At 42.5% G+C, this 13,214-nt stretch overlaps 1 protein-coding gene across 2 annotated transcripts in view; it reads right to left on the bottom strand.

Moving 5' to 3' along the window:
- COL5A2 (collagen type V alpha 2 chain) overlaps positions 1–13,214 on the bottom strand; it is a 306,470-nt gene that overhangs the window by 199,173 nt on the left and 94,083 nt on the right. The gene's annotated exons all lie outside the window — the stretch shown is intronic.

Raw genomic sequence — 13,214 nt, 5'->3', positions numbered from 1 at the left:
GCAGGTGGATCTGGAACGTGAGCGCAGGCAGGCAGTGATACAAAAACAGCAGACACCCGACCGATTGCAGTGTTCCGCCATCTCCCTCCATCTCACCTTAGATGTAGAGTATGCCGGCTTTCTTTTTCGCCCAGCCACACGTGCGGGTGCTCATTTGTTCAATATTCTCCTCTGATGCAACCGGAAACAGGAAGTTGTAAGAGAGGAGAAGATTGATCAACTCGAGCAGCCACGTAAGCGCGGCTTATTGAACGCGTGCGGCTGGCCGAAAAAGCCGGCATACTCTACATCAGTGTTTTTCAACCTTTTTACACCCGTGAACCAGCAGAAATAAAAGAATTTTGTGGACCGGCAAACTACTAGGACTAAAATTTTAAAACCCTGTTTCCGCCCCATCTCCGCAAGCTCGGTCACCTCAGTAACTATAGAAAAATAGATAAATATAGTGCAAAATATAGACAGCAGATATAACTTCTCAAAACTGACACGTTTTGATCACTAAATTGAAAATAAAATCATTTTTCCTACCTTTGCTGTCTGGTGATTTCATGAGTCTCTGGTTGCGTTTCCTTCTGTCTGTGTATCCTTTCTTTCATTTCTTTCTTTCTGCACTCAGGCCCAAGAATTGTCCCTTTCTATTCCCTCCCTCTTTCCTTCCTATGTCCTTAGTGCCCCCGGTGCCTCTTTCCCATGTCTTTACTGTCCCCAGTGCCTCCTTCCCAAGTCCTTAGTGCCCCTTCCTGTCTTTAGTGCCCCCAGTGCCTCCTCCCCATGTCCTTAGTGCCCTTCCTGTCTTTAGTGCCCCATTGCCTCCTTCCCATGTCCTTAGTGCCCCTTCCTGTCTTTAGTGCCCCCAGTGCCTTCAGTGCCTCCTTCCCATGTCTTTAGTGCCCCTTTCTGTCTTTAGTGCCCCCCCAGTGCATCCTTCCCATGTCTTTAGTGCCCCTAGTGCCTCCTTCCTATGTCCCTCTCACTGCCTTCCACACTTTGTCCCACCCCCACCCCCGAATCCTGCCTGCCTACCTTTCTCCCTCCCTAGCCAAAGCCAGCCTGCTGCCTCCCTGCTGCTCAAAAAAAAAAAAAAAAAAAAAAAAGCCTCCTTCCTTTTCCCCTGCTCTTACCGCCATGCTCATGCTGCAGCTACTAAAGCCGACAGGAAGTCTTTCTGACTCAATTCTGAAGTCGGAGAGGACGTTCTGGGCCAGCCAGGCAGCGATTGGCTGGCCCAGAACGTCCTCTCCGACGTCAGAATTGATGTCGGAAAGACTTCCTGTCGGCTTTAGTAGCTGCAGCATGAGCATGGCGGTAAGAGCAGGGGAAAAGGAAGGAGGCTTTTTTTTTCACGCGGACCGGCAGAAATTAAACCGGCTGTAAGGAGGAGGGAGGGAGATGGCGGGGACCGCGCGATCCTTGATTGCCTCCCTGCGGGGACAAGTCCATTCACCGCTCCACGGGGCGGTGAATGGCCTTCTCCCCGTCCCGCAGAGGCCACTATTTTTTCTTCCCCGTTTCAGCAGGCTACCCGCGGCTAAACGCGGCTAGCCGCGGGTAACCCGCCACCGTGTCATTCTCCAATGTGAATCACTGTTGGCCAATTTTTTTGTCGACTCTGGAACAGCGATTGATGCACCAACAAACCTCCATGCAAATTATTTGCATGGAAGTTTGTGGTAATCCCCGTCTGCAGAGCCAGTTTGTGGAAGCCCTAAAAGCTGAATGGCAGGGGAAGCCCCTCAGCTGTTGGGGGCTTTATTATTATTTTTTTTTATGGCACTGATGTGCATATGTTAACAAGCACAATATAGAAACATAGAAGATGACGGCAGAAAAGGGCCATAGTCCATCAAGTCTGCCCACTCCATTAACCCTCCCCTAACAACCTCCTAAGGGGTCGCTCACAGGTGGTATCACCTCTATACTGCCCTCGTAAAGATCCAACGTGGGCATCCCATTTATTCTTAAAATCTTGTATGCTGCTGGCCGCGATCACCTGCTCTGGGAGTTTGTTCCAATGGTCTACCACTCTATCTGCCCTATTGAAAAAAAAAAAAAAGTCACGCTGCCCCCCATCCCGTGCCAATGACAGCCCTCCCCAAAGACCTTCCCATGAACCAGCACCAAGAGACACGGCCCCTCCCCCCTCCAGGGAAGTGAAAAAATGGCAGGAGGAATGCCCACTTCCTCCTGCCAGGCGAACCTGTCCCTCATAGCAGTGAAAAAATGGCAGGAGGGATACCCACTCCCTCCTGCCAAAAGAGCCCTCCCCCCGCACACCAGGCACCCCCCCCCAAGCGACCCATCACCTACCTTACCCCTTACCACTCCCCAATAAAAAGGCAGGGGTGATGCCCACTCCTGGATGCTTTCCCTGAACATCCCCCCATCCACACACAGCCCCATACCTTTGTGAGAAGTTGAGAACAGGAGGAATGCTCAGTCCCTCCTGCTCCGAGGCCCCTTCCAATAACTGAGCCAATCAGGATCTTAGGCTCCTCCATCTGTATCCCAAATAGGTAACAAAGCAATTTGAATTTCTTTGTAGTGAGAATGAAAACCAAGGTCCTTGTTATATAGGAGACAAAGCAGTTTAAAATCCTTTATACTGGGAAAGAAAGCCACTACAAAGGATTTTAAACTGCTTTGTCACCTCTCTGTCTCCTACTTAACAAAAACCTTGGCTTTCATTCCCATTGTAAAGAAATTCAAACTGCTTTGTCATCTCTTTCTTCAACTACCACTAAAATGCTTTCATGATTCCTTTATAACTAATTTTGCGAACATTTGCTTATTTCTGATCTGAGGAAGAAGGGGTTTCCTTTGAAAGATAATCATAAAGTTTGTCCAATAAAAGATATTTTTTTCCTTGGTGTTTTTGTTTTATTTCTACATATTACCTTGGTAGATGATGAAAACCAAGATAGGAACCAAAACTAATTCATATAACACTTCAAATCTATAGGTGTACTTTTCATAAATGTACTGAAATAATATAATATAGTACTATTTCAGAATTTTTATCACAATAGAGCAGGAGTATCAAAGTCCCTCCTCGAGGGCCACATTCCAGTCGGGTTTTCAGGATTTCCCCCAATGAATATGCATGAGATCTATTAGCATACAATGAAAGCAGTGCATGCAAATAGATCTCATGCACATTCCTGAAAACCTGACTGGATTGCGGCCCTTGAGGAGGGACTTTTGACACTCCTGCAATAGTGATTCCAATGAGAGTGTTGTGACATATTAATGTGTCATACAGAGATAAGAGGTATCTCACCAACATTTGACAGAGAGCAAACCTCCACTTTCTGGCTGAGGAAGGTTTAGAGCAGAGTCAGGGGCTTAAAACCCTCTCATTATTCCTTGTTGCTGCTTAACCCCATTTCTAGTAATCATTGCCAGTCATCACCAGCCCAAACCAGAAATGTTACAGGCACCTACATTTTAGGTGCCATTTGGCGCAGTTGTCAATCAACTACTATGTGCTATTTAAAGAATCACACCTAGTGGTGCTTAAGCAGACTTGGGGGTCGGTAGGCATCCTAGACATAGGCACTGCTCCATTAGACCAACTTTTCTCTCACCTAATTTGGAAGAACCTATGTCATATGCCTAACATCACCTAACTCAACCATACCTATCCTCTGCCCTAGCCATGCCTACTTTTACAGATAGGTGTTATTAGGTGTCTTTAAGCATGGAAGAAGAACCTCCACTTAGACGTCACTAGGACCTAGATGTACAAAATCACCAATTGTTTAATGATCGTCACTAAACCAGTTTGACCAATTTAGTGACTGATCGTATTTGCTAACCCGATGTCCAAAAAGGCCCACTGCGTGTTTTACTGTGCAAGAGCTCATTCTCTAATTTGGGCATGCAAATGGGTCATTAATATTAAAAATCTATGCAAACTAGCCCACCAATCGATGTTCTAATATCCCACAAAAAATAGCGATCACTCCTACAGACCCAAAAAAACCAACAGGTCCACCTATATATATTTTTTTTTAATGGCACAGATATTGTGCATGTGTTACACACACATACACAATATCTGTCCCATTAAAAAAAGAAAAAAGCCCCCCCTCCTCCGCCGATGATGGCCCTCCCCAACAACCCCTCAACAAACTGGCATAGGACCCCCAAAAAAGGCAGGAGGGATGCCCACTCCCTCCTGTCACCGGATGCTCCACAAACCTCCCCTCACTCCCCAATCCTGCCCCCTCCCGTACCTTTGTGAGAAGTTGAGAGCAGGAGAGATGCTTAGCCCCTCCTGCTCCGAGGCTCGCCAGTCCAAAATGGTGGGCCTTCCCCTCCCTGGTGCATCATGTGATGCACCGGGAGAGGACTAAGACCTTGATTTGCCCAGACGCCTAAGGCCCCTCCCAAGGGGAGGGGCCATAGGTGTCTGAGCCAATCAGGCCACAGGGTCTTTCCCTCTGTTTCCCAGAAGGGCCTTAAGTGTTTGATCCAATCAGGCCTTAGGCCCCTCCCTATGCGTTGCTAGGTGACCACAATTAGGGTGCTAATGTAGGCATCCTATATAGAATCAGGGTCTTAAGGTGCATGCCACTTAAGCATATCAAAGATGCTATTAATTGACAGTCAAGACCTATGTAAATTAGGTGCTACCTTATGGAACAGCACCTATATGCCCTAGTTCCTAAATGCAAGAGAAACATACATGGGAGAGTGTGGCACAAAGTGTGGCGCAGAGATTAAAACTACAGCCTCAGCACCCTGAGGTTGTGGGTTCAATCCCACGCTGCTCCTTGTGACCCTGGGCAAGTCACTTAAGGCCAAATTCTGTACGAAGCGCCCAAAAGTTAGGCACCTATATAGGCACTGTTCAGCGTGATTCAAGTAAAATTGGGTGCTGTTTAGTGAATCACGCTAAGCGGCACCTATTTTGGAGGCACCCATTAAATAGGCCAGCTCTAGGCACACTTAAGTTAAGAGCCTAGCTGAGCGCTTAAGAGCAGGGATTCTGTAAGAAGGCGCCTAACACATAGCCACGCCCAACTTGCATAGCGCCTATTTTTTGAAGGCCGCCTAAATTTTTGGAGGTGCCTTGTTACAGAATCGTGTTTTCCTTGATAGGCGCCTATGTTTCAATCAGTGCTGACTAAAAAGCTTAATTGGGCTTATTATTCAATTTAGATAGGCGCCTATCTTGGTGGGCGCCTCCGAAATAGGTGTCTAACTTTAGGCGCTGGTTACAGAATTTGGGCCTTAATCCTCCCATTGCCCCAAGTACATTAGATAGATTGTGAGCCCACCGGGACAGACAGGGAAAAATGCTTGAGTACCTGAATAAACTCATGTAAACCATTCTGAGCTCTCCTGGGAGAACAGTATAGAAAAAGAAATATATGTGGACAGAATATGGGCAGACCTCAGGTGTGTCTCCCAGATATGCACAAAATTTATAGACTACTATAAATTATACATCACTTGGCACACTTAGATTTGCCAATATATACCTGCCATTTGCATGTGTAAGAGTACATGCCTATTGCCTACAATGGAAGCATCAATGCCGACTTAAGCTAGTATATAAAAATCTTAGCACCAAGATTCCATTACAGAATTTGTATTGGGGCACCCAACTGGGGTGTCAATTTATACAATTGCCACCTTATACCATACAGATGATGATCACATACGGTGCTACATTTCAAGCTATAATCTAGGGCTGAACTTTATTTTATGTGGATGACTTCAGTGGACCTTTGGAACTTTGACACTTTCAAATAAAGTCCATTTAGGAACATCGTCACTCCAGAGTTTTTTGGGGTTTTCTCTGAACTTTAAACAAAAGCATATCATAACAAAATTAAGATTGAGAACCGATATCAAATTTGATTTTAAAATAAGTTGAGGCAAGCTAGATATGAGCAAATCCACAGTTTGCTTATCCTAAAAATGAGACTTGTTTGTGACCCTTGAAGACTGATTAGATCACCTCTGACAAACTAACTTACACATAATTCTTTAATGTAGTAGAGAACATTGCAAGTTACAATCATTTCATCATCATAAGACTGCATACTATTTAACCCTTTAATTGGCAGATGGTGAAAACGGCTGCTTAACGAAACTTGATGTTGAATGAAAGCATCAGTGCCAAGTGGCAGACATTTAGAGATGCAGATCTCCCATAAGAGCCATAAAAACACTTGCAATGCACAACTAATATTTGAGAAATATCTAATTTTCAAACATCTAAGAAGGAACTGAAGACAACTGTGTTGTATTCATGCTTTGAAAATACCAACATGATGCCCTGAAATCTATTGTTATATAGGGCTTTATCGCATTGGGTACCATGACTTGTTAGTTCCGATTGTCTTATTGAATTTCCTGAAAAGTACAGGCAGGGCTATGAATCCAGGGATGTAATGATGTAAAACCAAGACTGAACCTTAGCGGGGAGCATGTCCCAATAAAATAACCCCCTCTTTAACGGGGAGCTGTACTGAATGGCCCGTGCTGCTCCCGACACATAGAATTGCATATATATATTGGAGGCATTTGCAGTAAAAAGTATTCTGCTTCATTTATATACACATATACACATACATATATATACATATACAAATGCCTCCAATCATTAAACTGGAAGTAGAAAACTAGGATGACTATTCACAACCTTGTATACAAAATTTTTATCAGAAATCAAATGAAAAAAAATAAAGAACAAAAATAAAAATAGCCCTTATTTCTGAGCTCCCGAAACTAAGCAAGCAGAGATACTCTGTATTACTTACAATCTCTTCAGTTGGGCCTGAGACATACAAAGCTGCGTTAGCAGCTTCAGCGCGCGTGACTTTTCATCATGCACCAACCCTCGCGCTAGCCTAAAACTACCGCCTGCTCAAGAGGAGGCAGTAGCGGCTAGCGCGGCCGACGGTTTAGCGTGCGATATTATGCGCATTAAACCGCTACAGTGCCTTCATAAAAGGAGCCCACAGAATTGCAATGATTCAGATGAGAAGGAATTTCAGAGCCACATGAATAACTAGAAATCTGAGATATTCAGTCCACTTTATTATAAATTATTAGTACTACTGCATAAAGATATGTGGGCCAGTCTGGGAGATATTTGGCTGTGCTCCTGAGATTTTATTCCTATGTGCCATTTTATGCAGACCTGCAAACTTTATAGTGATCAGGCTTTAATGAGTTATCTTTATAAAGAATAGATTTTAGAAACAAACTAGAGTTCCAAGCAGAATCTGCAGACTGGTTAAGATCTTTTCAGCTTGAACTGACCCTACATTAGGGAATTTGACCATCAGAGTGAGAGAATTCATGTCAGCCTAATTCTTTTTCCCTCCTCTGACATCATTCATCACACCATTATTTTCATTCTTCCGGTAAGGTATGTTACTGTTTCAGCAGCAAGAAAGAGAAGCTCAGTGTGGTCTTCCAGTTAGTTTATCGTGGAGTTCATTGGCAACAGAATGAGGTGGTCCACCTATCCATGGGCCTACCTATGTTTTATGCCACATAGCATTAGCAATCAGGAAGATGGGGTGAAGAGACAGAACTTACTTAGTTTGGTCCTCTTAAATATAAAAATGTTTTGCTTCCTCTGTGGCTCTACTACTCATATAATATGATAAGACAATGACAATGTGAATACATATGTTTTGGTCCCAATTCTATTAAAGATCCCAGCAGAGTTTTACCATCAGCTATATTCTGGCAAACTGAGTCAATTAGGCAAATGATAAAAAAAACTAGTAAGGCCAAAAAAAATTCTCCAGTCTCAGTTTTTGACTGTGAGAAACTTTCTTTTTCAGATGTAAAGGGAATTGTAGGCTGCATTTTTTTTCCAATTCTCTCCACTAAGTGTGGCTTATGTGCTATGTATTATCTGGCATCCTTCATTTCTTCCCAGATGTCTGGCATATGTCTCCTGTAATGTGTCACCATCTTCAGCAATTTGGGGCAGACTGGAATCATGCAGTTACTAAACAAGTGGAAAACCACAATTATCCAGCTTTTACCTAAACATATGGAGAATATGCTCGGCTATTCAATTAGATTAATGTGCCAATTTACCATTAGAAGTCAAAGTTGTCATAGTTCATATATGAACAATCAGAACTCCTACTTGCATCTTCATCACATGATGTAACTTACATATATCAAATGAAAATGTTTATGAATTTAAAAATAATGTATATTATTCTCCCATTAGTCAATCAGCATTTACTTTTGCTGACATTAGCATCCCCATGTACATACTGTATATGGTGCAATTGTATTAATGTAGAAACAGAGCTGTGAGAGATTTATTTATTCACTTTTCTATACCATTGTCCCAGGGATGCTCAGAACAGTTTACATGAATTTATTCAGGTATTCAAGCATTTTCCCCTGTTTGTCCCAGTAGGCTCACAATCTATCTAATGTACCTGGGGCAATGGGGGGGGGGGGTTTAAGTGATTTTGCCCAGGGTCACATGGAGCAGCATGGATTTAAACCCACAACCTGAGGACACGGAGGCTGTAGCTTTAACCACTGCGCCCACTTGGTCACCGTATGAGTAAGATCATCACATACTATATAGCACCCAAGTCCCTTTCCTCTTTCGTGCTCAGAAGTTCTTCACCCCTTAAACTGTGCTGTTCCCTTGGATTTCTGCAGCCCAAATTAATGACTCTGCATTTCTTAGCATTATTAAATATTAGCTGCCAAAAGTCATACCATTTTTCAAGCTTTCTCATATTATTCACACTATTGCAGATTTTTGCATCATTCGCAAAGGAGGCAAATCTTACCCGACAACCCTTCGGCAAATCGCTTACAAAATGTTAAAAAGAACAGGCTTAAGAACCAAACTTAAGGAACACCACTGGAAATATTCCTTTCCTCAGAATGATCTCCATTGTCCACTACCCTTAGTCACCGTCCATTCAATCAGTTCCTAACCCAGTTCATCACTTTGGGGCCCATACTGAGGGCACTCAATTTATTAGATGCCTGTGTGGAAGTCAAAGCTTTGCTAAAATCTAAATACACCACATCTAGTGCTCTCCCTCTATCCAATTCTCTGGTCACCCAGTCAAAGAAATTAAGAACATAAGAACATAAGCAGTGCCTCCGCTGGGTCAGACCAGAGGTCCATCGTGCCCAGCAGTCCACACACGCGGTGGCCCAACAGGTCCAGGACCTGGACTGTAATCCTCTATCTATACCCCTCTATCCCCTTTTCCAGCAGAAAATTGTCCAAACCTTTCTTGAACCCCAGTACCGTACTCTGCCCTATTACGTCCTATGGAAGTGCATTCCAGGTGTCTGACAAAACCTGCTTCTAGTGAATCCATGTTGCCTCAGGTCCTGTAATCCACTGGATTTCAGAATCTTCACTATTCTCTGTTTTAAATGTGTTTCCATTTATTTACTCACCACCTAAGTCAGATTTACCAGCCTGTAGTTCCTTATTTCCACTTTTGTAGAGAGGGTCAACATCCGCCCTTTCTCCAGTCCACCTCCAGAGAAGTACTAAAAAGGTCAGCCAGCGGAGCCGCCAGAACTTCCCTAAATTCCTTCAGTACCCTCAGGTGTACATCATTCAGCCCCATTTCATCCAACTTCAATTTAGCTTGCTCCTCACAAGCATAATCCCCTGAAAATTGATCAGGATCTATCACACCTCCAGCCCTGTTTGCGTTTTGTCTTCTGCAGTCCCGCTCCCAGCTCTTCAGTTGTGAACCGAAGGTCCATCAAGCTCCTGTTTCCAGCACTGTCCAATCCAGGTCACAAGTACCTGGCAAAATCCCAAAAGAGTAAAACAAATTTTATGCTGCTTATCCTAGAAAAAAAGGAATTAATTTTTCCAAGTCCATCTTAATAATGGCTTATGGACTTTTAGGAAATTAGCCAAACTTTTTTTTAAAACCCTGCTAAGCTAATGTCTGGTATCGCAGATCTTAAGATTTAAATGATAAAGGGCAATTTTATATAAAGCATGAGCAGACTGGATGGGTCATTTGGCCTTTATCTGTCATCACGTTTTTATGCCTTTAAGAATGTCTGACGTGCAAATGCAAAATAGGCCTTGTTAAAAGTATTAAAATTATTCTATAAGCTTACTGAAAAGAAAGCATACATGTGGGAGGAGAAAGAGAGGGGTGTGGGAGTGTCACCCATTTATGTGCACATTTTAAAGAATACTAATAGATGCAAGAGATAGATCTAGGCACGCCCTCCTACACCTGTCATTGCCTTGACATAAGTGAGTGAGCCTTCTTTTTGGCACTCCAAAGTGGGTTTCCTGTTGTATGCTGTAATGGTATTGGGATGCCCCGATGCCATTATAGAATTGATGCTATCTGCACAGCATTGGGGTGCCAAAAAGGAACACCAATTTACAGAATTACTGCCTATATAAATAAAAGTATTGCAAAACCAAGTGCCCTTAAATTTATGTACTGAAGAAGTGAAGGGGAGGAAGCGACAAGAGAAGCGCACACACCGCTGGAATCGTGAGGATAAGATGTCAAGTAATCAGTCATGGGTATTTGGTTCAAAAGTCACTTTATTGATAAATATGCTACAAAAGACTCATAGACTCGACATTGGCAGTGTTTCGGCATCTGTGCCTTGATCAAGAGTCGCTTACTCGTGATCTTCAGCTTCGCTTTGGATACTAGTTTTTTTCACTGCTTTGACGGATGTCTTACCAGCACTTTACCTAGAGTATCCGATTGCACTGTGCCAGACCTTCTTGATAAAGGCACAGACACCAAAACACTGCCAGTGTCGAGTCTATGAACTTTTGTAGCATATTTATCAATAAAAGTGACTTTCGAGCCATATACCTGTGGCTGATTTCTTGACATCTTATCCTGACAGCTCCTATTGTTGTGTGTCTTGGGCAAGTGTTGCACTCATCTCATATCGACTTTGCTGATGTTTCTGCAAGAAAGAAATTCTTTACTTGCCTATATTCTATCTGTTGAAACTCTCTTCCCTTGGATCTAAACCTAACTCACATTTCAGCACTCACAGTATATGCAGGGAAAAATCTCAAACGCATCTTAATATTGCTACGAATATGTTGTCTACAGCTGTAACTTGGTTTTGCTTGGTTTTAAAGAAGGGAGCCTTACCTCAGATTTAGGCTTTACACACCAGCTTAAAGAATTTCTCTCACTATTTCTTGCAATTTTGTCAGATCAACAAGCCTGGCAAGCATTCCACATAGCTATAGCTTTACATTTTGCTAACTTTCAAGGTCATATATGCAAGTGAAATAAAGATGACTGAAAATTTCTTTCCTCAAATGTGGCTAAAGTTGATGTGAGTTCATAACAAATCTACTTTTATCCACATTTAAAAGCAGCATTTCTGCTGAAGTGAAGATTTTCACCTGTATACATTACCAGGCCCAGCCTCGCCACTCACAAAAACAGCAGAAGCAACGCACACAGAAACTTGAAAGGAAATTCAAGCAATGATGCCAGAATGTAGGCACCAGGAAGAGGCTTACTGAGCAGTTCTTCTGCATTGCAATGCTAATATAGAATGCTATGTAAGTCCAAAAATTAGGCACAAGCGCTTATGCCAGCTCAAAGACTGTTCATAGTGAGGGAGAGAGGCACCTCGGGTGGTAGGACCCAGCCCTCTTCTCCCCCCTCCTCCCCATCGCATTTGCTCCCTTTACCCATACCTGTCTAGCTTCCCAGCCCAAGCAGCATCTCTAACTTTCTGCCCACACCTCAATCGGCTCTCCCTCCTACGTTACTTACGGGTCCTTTGACAAGGAAGTGACATCAGAGGGAAGCACAGAGGCCAGCATGAGCAGTAGGTTGTACTAAGAAAACAAGCTCTGTTCTATGGCCAATGAATTCTTATTTTTCCTGATGTCTCTAAGCAGACTCAAATGAAGAGAAAGCAGTTCCTGGCACACAGACCTAAGGCCTTAGCGGTGGGTGCGACCTTCTTAAAATTTCCATGTAAATGCCTTATCTCATATGCAAGTGATAAATGTCTTCTTAGATCCAGTCCAGTTAGGTTTTCTAAAAAGATAAACCGGTTAAGACAGTATCCTAGAATTAATTTTTTTTTTTTTTTTGAGGGGGGGGGGGTTATTTTCCTACTAGGGAGGATAATTGAAGAAATGTATAGATGCCACATTCTGCCTGCTTAGAAGTTAAAACGTCCTTATACTAAATTTAATCTGCTAAAGGAAAGGTACTTGTGGCCAGATAATGTGGGCTAGCTCGCTGAATGATTTTATTTTTCCTCTTTGTAATATTTATGTTGATGGTTGTTTTTTTGTTTTTTTTTTATTCAAAATTTTCATCATTATCATTTTACAACAATAAGAAAGAAAGGAATGTTGATGGTTGTAATTGGATATTCCTGAGTTTGTTATATAATTTGTAACAAATGAATAAAAATTAAAAAAAAGAATTTGGAGTTAACACAAATGATTTGTACTAGATAATGCTTTAAAAAAAAAAAACATTGTGTGTGGGGGGGTTATTGAAAATTTTCCTAAAGTATGCATGTTAAGATTGCTTGCATCCAACCTTATGTAACCATACTGTTAAAAATCAGTATTTGTTTTTAATGCAATAATGTTTTTATTTCCATTCTGTCCAGCTGATATTAAAATGTGATGTCACCAAATATCAACCATCCTGACACTATTCAAGATGGCAGCAGTAAAGAGAATATCTAATACTTCCCCAGGATAGGTATTATTGGTCCATTTGGGGAAGCACTAAAGGTTTAGAAACATAGAAACATGATGGCCGATAAAGGCCAAATGACCCATCTAGTCTGCCCAGCCACAGTAACCATTATTTCTTCCTCTCTCTAAGGGATCCCACGTGCCTATCCCAGGCTTCCTTGAATTCAGACAGTCTGTCTCCACCACTTCTTCTGGGAGACCGTTCGGTAAAAAAGGGTTTTCTTAGACTACTCCAGAGCCTATCACCTTTTACCTTCATCCTATGCTCTCTCATTCCAGAGCTTCCTTTCAAATGAAAGAGGCTCGACATGCACATTTACACCACATAGGTATTTAAACTTCTCTAACATATTTCCCCTCTCCCACCTTTCCTCCAAAGTATACATATTGAGATCTTTGTCCCCATATGCTTTATGATGAAGGCCACACATCATTTTAGTACCTTCCTCTGGACCGATGCCATCCTTTTTATATCTTTTTGAAGGTGCAGCCTCCG

This window comes from Geotrypetes seraphini, chromosome 5 (assembly GCF_902459505.1).
Source record: "Geotrypetes seraphini chromosome 5, aGeoSer1.1, whole genome shotgun sequence".
Classification (NCBI taxonomy): domain Eukaryota; kingdom Metazoa; phylum Chordata; class Amphibia; order Gymnophiona; family Dermophiidae; genus Geotrypetes; species Geotrypetes seraphini.
This window is presented reverse-complemented; position numbering and strand designations above follow the sequence as displayed.